The sequence below is a fragment of the Capsicum annuum genome, unplaced genomic scaffold (assembly GCF_002878395.1).
Source record: "Capsicum annuum cultivar UCD-10X-F1 unplaced genomic scaffold, UCD10Xv1.1 ctg74708, whole genome shotgun sequence".
In the NCBI taxonomy this organism is placed as follows: domain Eukaryota; kingdom Viridiplantae; phylum Streptophyta; class Magnoliopsida; order Solanales; family Solanaceae; genus Capsicum; species Capsicum annuum.
In genome coordinates this window covers 1-10697 of record NW_025884842.1, presented here as the reverse complement: position 1 = coordinate 10697, position 10697 = coordinate 1, and the positions used below count along the sequence as shown (strand labels likewise).

Genomic DNA, 10697 nt, shown 5'->3' with positions numbered 1-10697 from the left:
TCTACCCGCCCCCAATACCCTATCACTCCGACACCACCCCTACCCCCACCTCACCCCTACCCCTACCCCTACTCCTATCCCCACCCCTCAAAATTCAATTGTTTTAAAAAATATTTCAAAAAAATTTCTTAGTCCATCCCCTACCCCAATCCCACCCCTACCCCTACCAACTAAATACTAGAAAATATTTTGCAAAAAATATTTTTTATCCACCAACCAAACATAAGAAAAAAAGTAAGAAATCAACTTATTCTTCAGAAAAACATTTTCTAGGAAAATATTTTTCATGGAAAAAATTTTCCTTCATACCAAACACACCCTTAGAGGAATACTAACTTGAGAAAATTAGGAGTACTAGAGAAAATTAGGTGTGACTTGACAAAAAAAGTCTTTAAATTAAAAATTGTGATAATTTTGACCAGCTAAGGTCAAAACTTTATTTAAATTCTGATTAAATTAATTGGGGTATAAAGTGTAATTTTTTAAAACTTTTAAATTTTTTAAAAAATCCTCCAACTTCAAATTTCAAATTTTAGAATTTTCCCCTTTTTCTTATCTTTCAATCGTTTTTTTTCTTTCTCTCTTCAAATTTCTTTCTCCCCATCTTCTTCTTCTTATTTTTTCCCTCTCTCTAGATTTTCCTCTTCTTCCATCTTCTCTTCTTCTTTTTCTTTCTCTTTTCATTTTGTTTTCTTCATTTTTTAATCTTCATGGACTATTTTAAAAAAAAAACTGAGAAATTTGAAAAGAAATTTTTTTATTTCTTTTAAATATGAATGAAGAAATAATTCAGTAAATTCAGCAACTACCATAGTTGCTACAACAGTTACGGTAATTGCTACAACAACTATTATTAGTTGTTGTATTACAACAACTATCGAAGTTGTTGCAGCAACCTCGAATGTTGCTGCAGTAACTTTGATAGGTGCTACAACAACTTCGATACTTAATTTTTGAAAAAAGATTTGGTTGGAGGAAGAACCCACGAAAAAGTGATATTCACGGTAAAAAGGGAGGTGGTGGTGCTGGTAGTGACGTCAAATGAGAAGATGACATTTGTTGCGGTGTTGATAGCGATGGTGGTGGAGGAGAAAGAAGAAAAATAGGCGATAGTTATATAGAGGGAGGAAATAATGGTGAATCTGAAAGAGAGCGCAATGATAGTGATAGTGATAGTGGAGGAACAGGAGGTGGCAGCGACGACGGAGGCAACAAAAAGGGTGTGGAGAGGAGTGGTGGTGATGGTGTAGGAATTTTTGTGCAAATATGGTGTAGTGATCTTTGTATAAATAATAAAACGTGAGAGTTCTAAAATTAGTGTCATTAACACTAATCTTAAAAATGTCACATCTACTCAATATTTAAGACTTGTGTCACTCTTTTTTAGTTTTGAAACTTGTTTTGTCACCCTTAATTAATTGACCCATGAAATAATTCACTCTTTCCATTTTAATTCTTTTATTTGTAGGGCATCCTCTATATACTAGATAGGGAAAAAGGTCAAATTTACCCTTTTATTTTTTAAAAAATGGCTAAATATATCTTTTGTCATACTTTAAAGTCAAATTTACGCTTGTTGTCACACTTTGAGGTCAAATTTACCCTTCTACTTTAAAAAATCGGCTAAATATACCCTTTGTCATACTTTGGTGTCAAATTTACCCTCAGTGTCATACTTTGGGGTCATGTTTACCATCATTGTTAAAGAAACTTTTCACATGTACCCTTCCTTTAACTAAAAACTCAAATCAACATTACATATCCTATTTTTTTTTAAAAAAAAAAAAACACTCTAATTTAAACTGCCCGATCCGATCTTTAAAAAAACACAAACATATATACCCCTCCCTCGGTTATGTTGGTCAAATTTTTTCAACAAACAAATATACTTCTCTTTCAACATGCAGTGCTAGTAGGTTATTTTAAATGAACAAAAAGTAAAATGACACGAGGTAACACAACAGTATGGAACTAGAGAAAATGTTTATTACAAACTCTTCTCATGTTCAATTATCTTCAAATTTCAAAAATTGATACGCAATTCTTTATACATCTAGATTCTAGAATTAGTGGATCCATTTTTTAGACAAATGACGTGATGAAAAATTTGTGTAAATTCAAATTATATACAAAAGCATAAGAATGAAGAGATGTCACGATTGACACATAGGGAGACCTCTTAACTCAATCATCTAGAGAGATATTTGGCGTGTCTAATCTGTTGCATTTAAACATCAATTGTCATTTATCATAAACTTTGCACTGATGCGAATCCATGAACTAAGGGAGGGATATATTTGTTTGTGTTTATACTGATATAAATTCATTTTTCATGAGTTATGCACTGATAAATATTTAGTACCTTAATCTCATTGAAAAAATTTGACCAACAAAATTAAGGGGGTTATATTTGTTTGTGTCTTTTTTTGTGGCTTGAGTCAGGTCGTGCGGGTTAGATTAGGGTGTGTTTTATTTTTAAAAATAGGATATTTAGTGTTGATTTGAGTTTTTCTATTAAAGAAAGGATACATGTAAGAAGTTTCTTAACAACGAGGGCAAATTTGATCCCAAAGTATGACAATGAGGGTAAATTTTGATCCCAAAGTATGACGAGGGATATATTTGACCAATTTTTCAAAGTAGGGGGAGAAATTTGACCCTAATATGACCAATTTTTCAAAGTAGGGGGAGAAATTTGACCCAAAAGTATGACGAAGGATATATTTAGCCAATTTTACAAAGTAAAGAAATAAATTTAACCTTTTTTTCCTACTAGATATTGAGGGGCCCGTGCTAATATATGTTATTTTTTGGTTTTAATTTTATGTGACAAAAATATAATTTAGATAATCAATCATAGTTTTAATATATTTTTAGATATTTTAAGTTGTTAACTATTGTAATTTATACTACTTGTGTAATATTCTAATAATATATGTTACTCTCTTTGTTCAAACTGTTGCAGCATTGATAGTCAATTATATTTATAAAACAATTTAAGTTTTTAAATATTGTGATTTATAATACTTTTTCGTCTATTCCAATTTAAGTGACATTGATATAATTTTGAGAGTCAGCCAAATATTTTATGTATTTTAAATTTTTCAAGTTGTTAATTATTGTGATTTATTGTATTTTCTTTACGTATTTTTTTTATAAATAGATAACAAATTATATTTTTTATATATATTTTAAATTATTAACTATTATAATTTATAATATTTTTATGAAATTTTTAAATAATATATGTTACTCTCTTTGTCCAAACTTTTGTGATATTGATAGTTAATTATATTTTTAATATAATTGAAGTGTGTAATTATTCTGATTTATAATACTTTTCCATCTATTTCAATTTATGTGGCAAAATTCTTAGATGGACGTAATAATTAATTAGGGATGATATAGTAAATTCATGATTGAAGCAGTAAAACAGACATATCTTAAATGACTTATAATAACTAATTAGAAGTGATATATTAAAATTATTATAAAAAATACTTGTGAAAGAAATTTAAGTGAGCATCATATAAGGTGCCGGGTTAATTTAAAATATCAATAGTTAATTTATTATTTTATGTCTATTTTACCTTTTATATTAAATATTATTAAGTTTTTAATATTTAGATGACTTATAGTAATTAATTAGGAGTGATACAATAAAGTTATTGTTGAAGCAAACATATCATAAATGTCTATTTTATTTTTTTATTAAATATTATTAATTTTCTAATACGTATATAACTTATAATAATTAATTAGGGTGATATAGTAAAATCATAGTTGAAAAAATCGAAGCAGACATGTTATAAATATCTACTGTATATTATTAATTTTCTAATACATAAATGACTTATAATAATTAATTAGGGATGGTATTTTAATTCGGTTGGAAGCAGCTGGTACGACGACGAAGAGGTGTCTATTTCTTCACAGTTAAAATTTTTCAAGTTGTTAATGATTGTGATTTGTAGCATTTTTACGTAGTTTTTGAAATATATAACAAATTAATTTTTGTTAGATACTTTGAACTATTAACTATTATAATTTATAACACTTTTTATGTAATTTTTAAATAATATGTATTACTCTCCTTTTCCAAACTTTTCTAGCATTGATAGTCAATTATATTTTAAAAATAATTTATTTTTTAATTATTCTGATTTATAATACTTTTTCTTCTATTTCAATTTATGTTAGATGGCCATAATAATTAACTAGAAGTAATATAGTAAAATCACGATTGAAGCAGCGAAGCAGACTTGTAAAATGACTTATAATAACTAACTAGAAGTGATATATCAGAATTTCTATAATAAATACTTCTGAAAAAAATTTAAATGGATCTCATATAAGACGTCAAGTTAATTTAAAATATAAAGAGTTAATTTATTATTTTTATATCTATTTATCTTTTTTAATTAAATATGATTAATTTTTTAATACTTAGATGACTTATAATAATTAATTAAGGTTGATATAGTAAAGTTACGATTGAAGTAGACATATCATAAATATCTATTTTATTTTTATTAAATATTATTGATTTTTTAGTACGTAGATAACTTATAATAATTAATTAGGGACGATATAGTAAAATTACAGTTGAAGAAGTCGAAGCAGACATGTCATAAATATCTATTTTAATTTTTTGAATCAAATAATATTTATTTTCTGATATGTAAATAATTTATAATAATTAATTAGAAGTGATATAGTAATTGGACTAAAAGCAGACATAACGATGCAGAGGTGTCTACTTCTTCACACTTTTATATAGTACTAATATTTGTTTACTGTGCAGATTATTATTATGGTTCCATATATATTCCCTCAGAGATTTTGTCTTCCACATTATCCACCGTCTTGTATGGCTCTTGGTTAGGAAGTTAACACTACATTATTTATTTTTAAAAAATCGAATTATTTTTAGGTATGACTTATTATTAGATTGGTGAGTTTTAACTTATATACGACCATACTGAACGGATTTCACGTACTAGTAAATCGTTTTATAAGAAGATGAGTACCTGTTATAGGCAAAAAATTGTCCATGTCGATTTCACACAGTAACATTAGAAAACCATTGAAAATTAAATCATTCTTGACTTTTTCCTAGCCAATAAATATAGGCTTGACAATTTAGGATATGGGCATTCAGTAAATATGGACTTGAATTCTTGCATCACGAAGGATGGGGCTGAACCCACAAATCTCCCAGTAGTCCCATACATCTGAAGAAGGTATCTTCGTCTTCTTACAGAGAGCTCATGCCGATAAGTTCTTTGCACAATTCAAATCTGTCTTTTGATAACACCTTTGTCAACATTATCCGATAGGAGTGTGCATCGGTCGGTTTGATTCGACTTATCGACTTTCGATTTTTAAATATACTAAATCAAAAACCAAATCAATAAGATATTTTTTATCGATTATTGGTTTATTGATTTTTAGTCCTTCAGGTTCGATTTTTGGTATAATAAAAAATATACATAAAATAAAAATTATAGCAACTAACAAGAAAAAAAATGAAATCTTAGTTGCAGCAAAAATCTTACATGATGTGTTATATTATACAAGAATCTTCAAGATTAAATAGGTTTTCAGGAAATTGAATAGGTTTGTAGAAATGAAAAAGAAATATATAGTAGGTAATGTATGTATCTGTGTATATGTATGTACGTATGTATGCATTACATGATGTGTTATATTATACAAGAATCTTCAAGATTAAATAGGTTTTCAGGAAATTGAATAGGTTTGTAGAAATGAAAAAGAAATATATAGTAGGTAATGTATGTATCTGTGTATATGTATGTACGTATGTATGCATATATATACATGTATATATATATATATGTATATGTATATGTATATATATATGTGTGTGTATATATATATGTATATATATACATATATGTATAGTTTGAATGCATTTACCCCAAGGAACCTGGAGTTTTTGATGCATACAAGTATTTTTATTGGAACATTGATATATAACTAATGGAATGCTTAGAATATCTCCATTACCCTCTAAAACAATCGTGTCAGTATTGGTATAAACAACACTTCCCTCGCGTTCGGCTATAGCAAGAGCCCCCGAATGTAGAGCTGTTTATAGCTCCAACCCAGTTCCAACAATGCATTTCTCGGAGCGAGACAGAGGAACTGCTTGACATTGCAAATTAGAACCCATTAAAGCTCGATTCGCATCATTATGTTCGATAAAAGGAATGAGGGAAGATCCAATAGAAAAATATTGAAAAGGAAAAATACTTTGAAGATGAGCCAGTTCCCATGCAATAGTCAACAATTCTTGATGGTATCGAGCTGGAACAACCTGTTCTTCCTGAATATCCTGATTTAAGGCTAAAGAATTTCCTACCACTACCATATAGTATTCATCTCTACCTATTATAAATAAAGCATTCGTACCCCGGTTGACCTCTCAGAAATTTCATAAAAAGGGCTTTCTAGAGATCCCCAATGACCAAGCCGCGCATGAATTGCTAAGGATCCAATAAGTCCAACATTGATTCCTTCAGATGTGTCAATTGGGAAAATATGTCCATAGTGACTAGGATGGATATCTCGTATCCGAAAACTAGCAGTGCGATCTGTCAGTCCTCCAAGGCCCAAATAACTTAATTTTCTCCCATGAACTATTTGTGTTAATGGATTAGTTCGATCCAAAACATGAGATAATGGGTGTAAACCGAAAAAGGATTCATAAGTAGTTGTTAATGGAGTTGAGGTTACCAAATTCTGAGGTGTCGATACCAATTTATGTCGAATTGCTCCACATATAGTCCCCCAAACCACATTTTTTTAACAAACCAGAGTCAATCCGAATTGATCTTGTAAAAGATCTGCTACAGAAAGAATACGTTTATTTTTCAAGTGATTCAATCGTCAAGTGCACCCATTCCAAATTTCAGCCCAATCAAATGATCGGCGGCTGCCAATATATCTCGTGGTAATAAAAATGTATTGTTCTGGGGTATATCAAGGTTCAGTCCTCGGTTCATATTTCTCGACCAATCCTTCCTAATTCACATCTTTGTTGAAAGAATTTCTTTTGTAATTTCTTACATAAGGATTCAGAAAATACCGAATCGCCACCTACACAAGCAAATTGTTGATAAAACTCCAAAATGATATTTTCTTTTGACTCAATTTTTTTTCTCTCCTTATTACTCAGAAAAGACAAAAAAATTTCAGGATAGCAAACATTCTCTAGAATTTCTCTTAGATTCAAACCCATAGCTGATGATAGAACTAGAATAGATATTTTTTGTTTCCTACTTACACGAGCCCATATCCTTGCTTTTTTATCAATTTCTAATTCTGATCTTCCTCCTCAATCTGATATTATGGCGCTGGTATAGACCGAAATTCCATTATGGTCCAATTGTGATCGATAATAAATACCGGGACTTTACAATATTTGATTGATCACAATTCTATATATTCCATTGACTATAGAAGTTTCCAGGGAATTCATTAGAGGAATGTTTCCGATAAAAATTATTTGTTCTTGCATATCCCTATTGTTTTTCCAAATTAATCCCGCGGATACATATAATTCAGAAGAATATGTGAGTGATTCATACACACCATCTCTTTCCTTTATCAAGGGTTCGATCAATTGATATGTTTCCACAAATAATTGAAATTCAATTTCTTGAATTGTATCTTCAATTTTTGAAAACTTATAAAATTCTTCCGTCAAACCTTGATCAATGAACCTACAAAATCTTTCAAATTGTATCTGATTTAATCCAGGTATTGTAGATATTCCCTCATTTCCATCCCAGAGCATTTTTAATTTCCCATTTATCAAAAAATACCGCTATTGGCTCATTCTTCTTCTAATTAGATAGATTAGATAAATGATCTAGCAATGGTGGCATTTCAATTTTGTTTACCGAATCACATGAAATTTTACCCAACTCCATATCTGGAATGTATGAAATACGTATGAACGGAGGAAGAAAGATAATTTTCTACTTAAATTGAATTGGAATTTATTGAAATTTTCAACAGATACAAATGAAAAGAAATTAATAAAACATCCCTAGAAACAGACTTCTACTACTTAGACTTATTAATTAAGTTTATAGGATTTCGTATAGAATATAAAAACAAAAATGATTCCATTTATGATAATACATATTCCAACCTGCTTGAATGCTAGAAAAATAAATTGATTGGACCTTTGATCTTTTCTCTGAGATAAAGGCATAAAAATCAGAAAGGGAATATATAGAATTAGAATCGATTTTTTAGCATTTAACCCCTTTTAATGTTATAGATTTCGTTGTTCAAAATATGATTCGCAGAGAAGAGAGAGATTTTGTTTACGGATTTTTAAGTAGAATGCGATTGTGAAGTGTATAAGAAAAGAAGATTTGTATGGCTTAAACACGTGTGGAGATATCTATAATATCCGTCTTTCTTCTCTTTTTTTGTTTTATTGTCGTTTTATGTTCTATTCGGGGCAACACATGTTGTGCTCTACAAAAACAGAATATTAATTTTCTATTCAATTCAAAATTCAAATTGAAGTATGATACTTTTCTTAGATCTGATAATTGTATATCGGAAACATATATAAATAATATATATCCATCTAATAATTTCTCTTGGGGGGTTTACATATACTCATAATTGTTGTTATAACTATTATTAATAATTATAATTGAAATTATAATTGAGAAGAATTTTTTAATTGAAAAAATTCATACTGATTAGTTATATATGAAGTTGTATTTTCTTATGTCATTAGGAAAACAAAAATTGAAGATTCAAATCCAAGAATCGTTCATGCATTCTAAGTCAATATTTAATGGTTCCTATTTTCATAAAGTTGAATTTTGAATTTTGCGATTGAAAATCCACATTTGATTTTTCAATAGATTTCAATAGAAAGGTAAGAGGAAGTTTTGAACATTATGAATTTTGAGATAGACTCAATCGAAATTGAAAGGATGAATCAAACCCAATCAAAAGGGAAGAAGGATTAGGATTTATTTGACTTTTAGGAAAAATTAAGGAAAATAGAACTCAAGGTGCAAGTACGATAAAAAAGCAGTTCAATAATACAGAAAAGTTTTTATCTATTTTGTATTTGTAGCATTTTGGCGACATGGCCGAGTGGTAAGGCAGAGGACTGCAAATCTTTTTTTTCCTAGTTCAAATTTGGGCGTCGCCTGATCAATAAAAAACTAGAAATTCTTCTTTTCTTCTGTTGATATAACCCGCCGAATGATTCTCCAGTAGAAGCAGAGAAGGCAGACTGTTGATACTTGTTTGATTCCAAACATCTGGCCTGGGGATTTTTCAAAAAAAAATTAAATATCCTTGCATTGCATATTTAGGCTTAGGCAAGGCTTCAAGGAAATATTTGAATGCTAGAGGGGCTATTAAGACTTCACAATTACCTTCTACTACAAATAAAAATTTTATATTATTAATCCATTGTATAATGACTGGACCTCGAGTTAGATTGGAGAGCTCAATAGGAAATATAAATAGTTGTGAAAGGGGGCGGAAGATACTTTATTATATACGGAACTCACGAAAATCTCTGAGTGCTCAAGCATCCAATCAATTGAAATGGAGGTTAACAAAAAAAGAATAGGACCTATTATTCCTACATGTTCCATTAGTAACATTCCCTTGAGATGTTACTGCAGATTTTGCTTGTATTTAATCTTTTCCGATTAGAAATCATATAGGAATTTCTTATAAAATGAGAAAATTTATCGGATTGGTTTATTAATAGTATTCGTTCTTTTTGAATCTGCGCCATTGATTTCACTATTATTAGTGAGGAATAATGAAACAATTCCTTTATATTTATAGAGATAGGGACATAATTCATATGGATATAGTAAGTCTTACTTGGGCTGCTTTAATGGTAGTCTTTACTTTTTCCCTTTCTCTCATAGTGTGGGGAAGGAGTGGACTCTAGGGGTCCTACTAATTGAGTTAAGGAAGCAAACTGTATCAATATCAATTGCTTTCTAGATCGTTCTGCAACACGTTTGGAACAAAATAAAAATATCTTCATTTTGAAATTTCATTGGACTCGACTGGTGTAATGTATTTTAGGAATCATCCTCCTTCAATCAAAGAGCTATTTCAACGATTCCCATGTTTGTAGTTCAAAAGGAAGAGGATCCCAGAAAATTTATTCGAACCTAATTCTTCCTAAATTTTTAAGTCCAATCAACGGCCTCTTACTAGGTGATACTGAAGAGGGCCAGACCCTTTTTTTATTTGTTTCTTTATTTACTGTTTAAAGAAGAAGTTTTTTGTTAAGTGTATACGCACTTTATATGAGAAAGAAGGGATTTAAACATAATGGTTGTCTAACGAGATACTATGCAGAATAAGGTTGTCAGGTGAGCCACATATTGCACATTTACCGCTTTCGAATTTTTAAAATTAGATTTATATTTTATCGACTTATTTCATATCATGGTTTAGGCGTTAAAATTCAGTGAGGTTTACTCTTCCTTTTCGATGCCTGTGGAACTATTGTCAATGGTTTACTCAATTACTTATGGGAATGTTACAAAAAAAAAAAAAGAATTACTACGTGATTTTTTGAATATGCCTATATCTATCGCTTTTCCTTCATTGATTTGATTCTTTCAATAGATACCGAGATTCATATTGAAAATAAAAAA

General features: G+C 29.6%; 1 pseudogene; it reads right to left on the bottom strand.

Moving 5' to 3' along the window:
* LOC124894520 overlaps window positions 1-7428 on the bottom strand; it is a 12313-nt pseudogene extending 4885 nt beyond the window's left edge.
* Between the last annotated feature and the right edge of the window lie 3269 nt (window positions 7429-10697).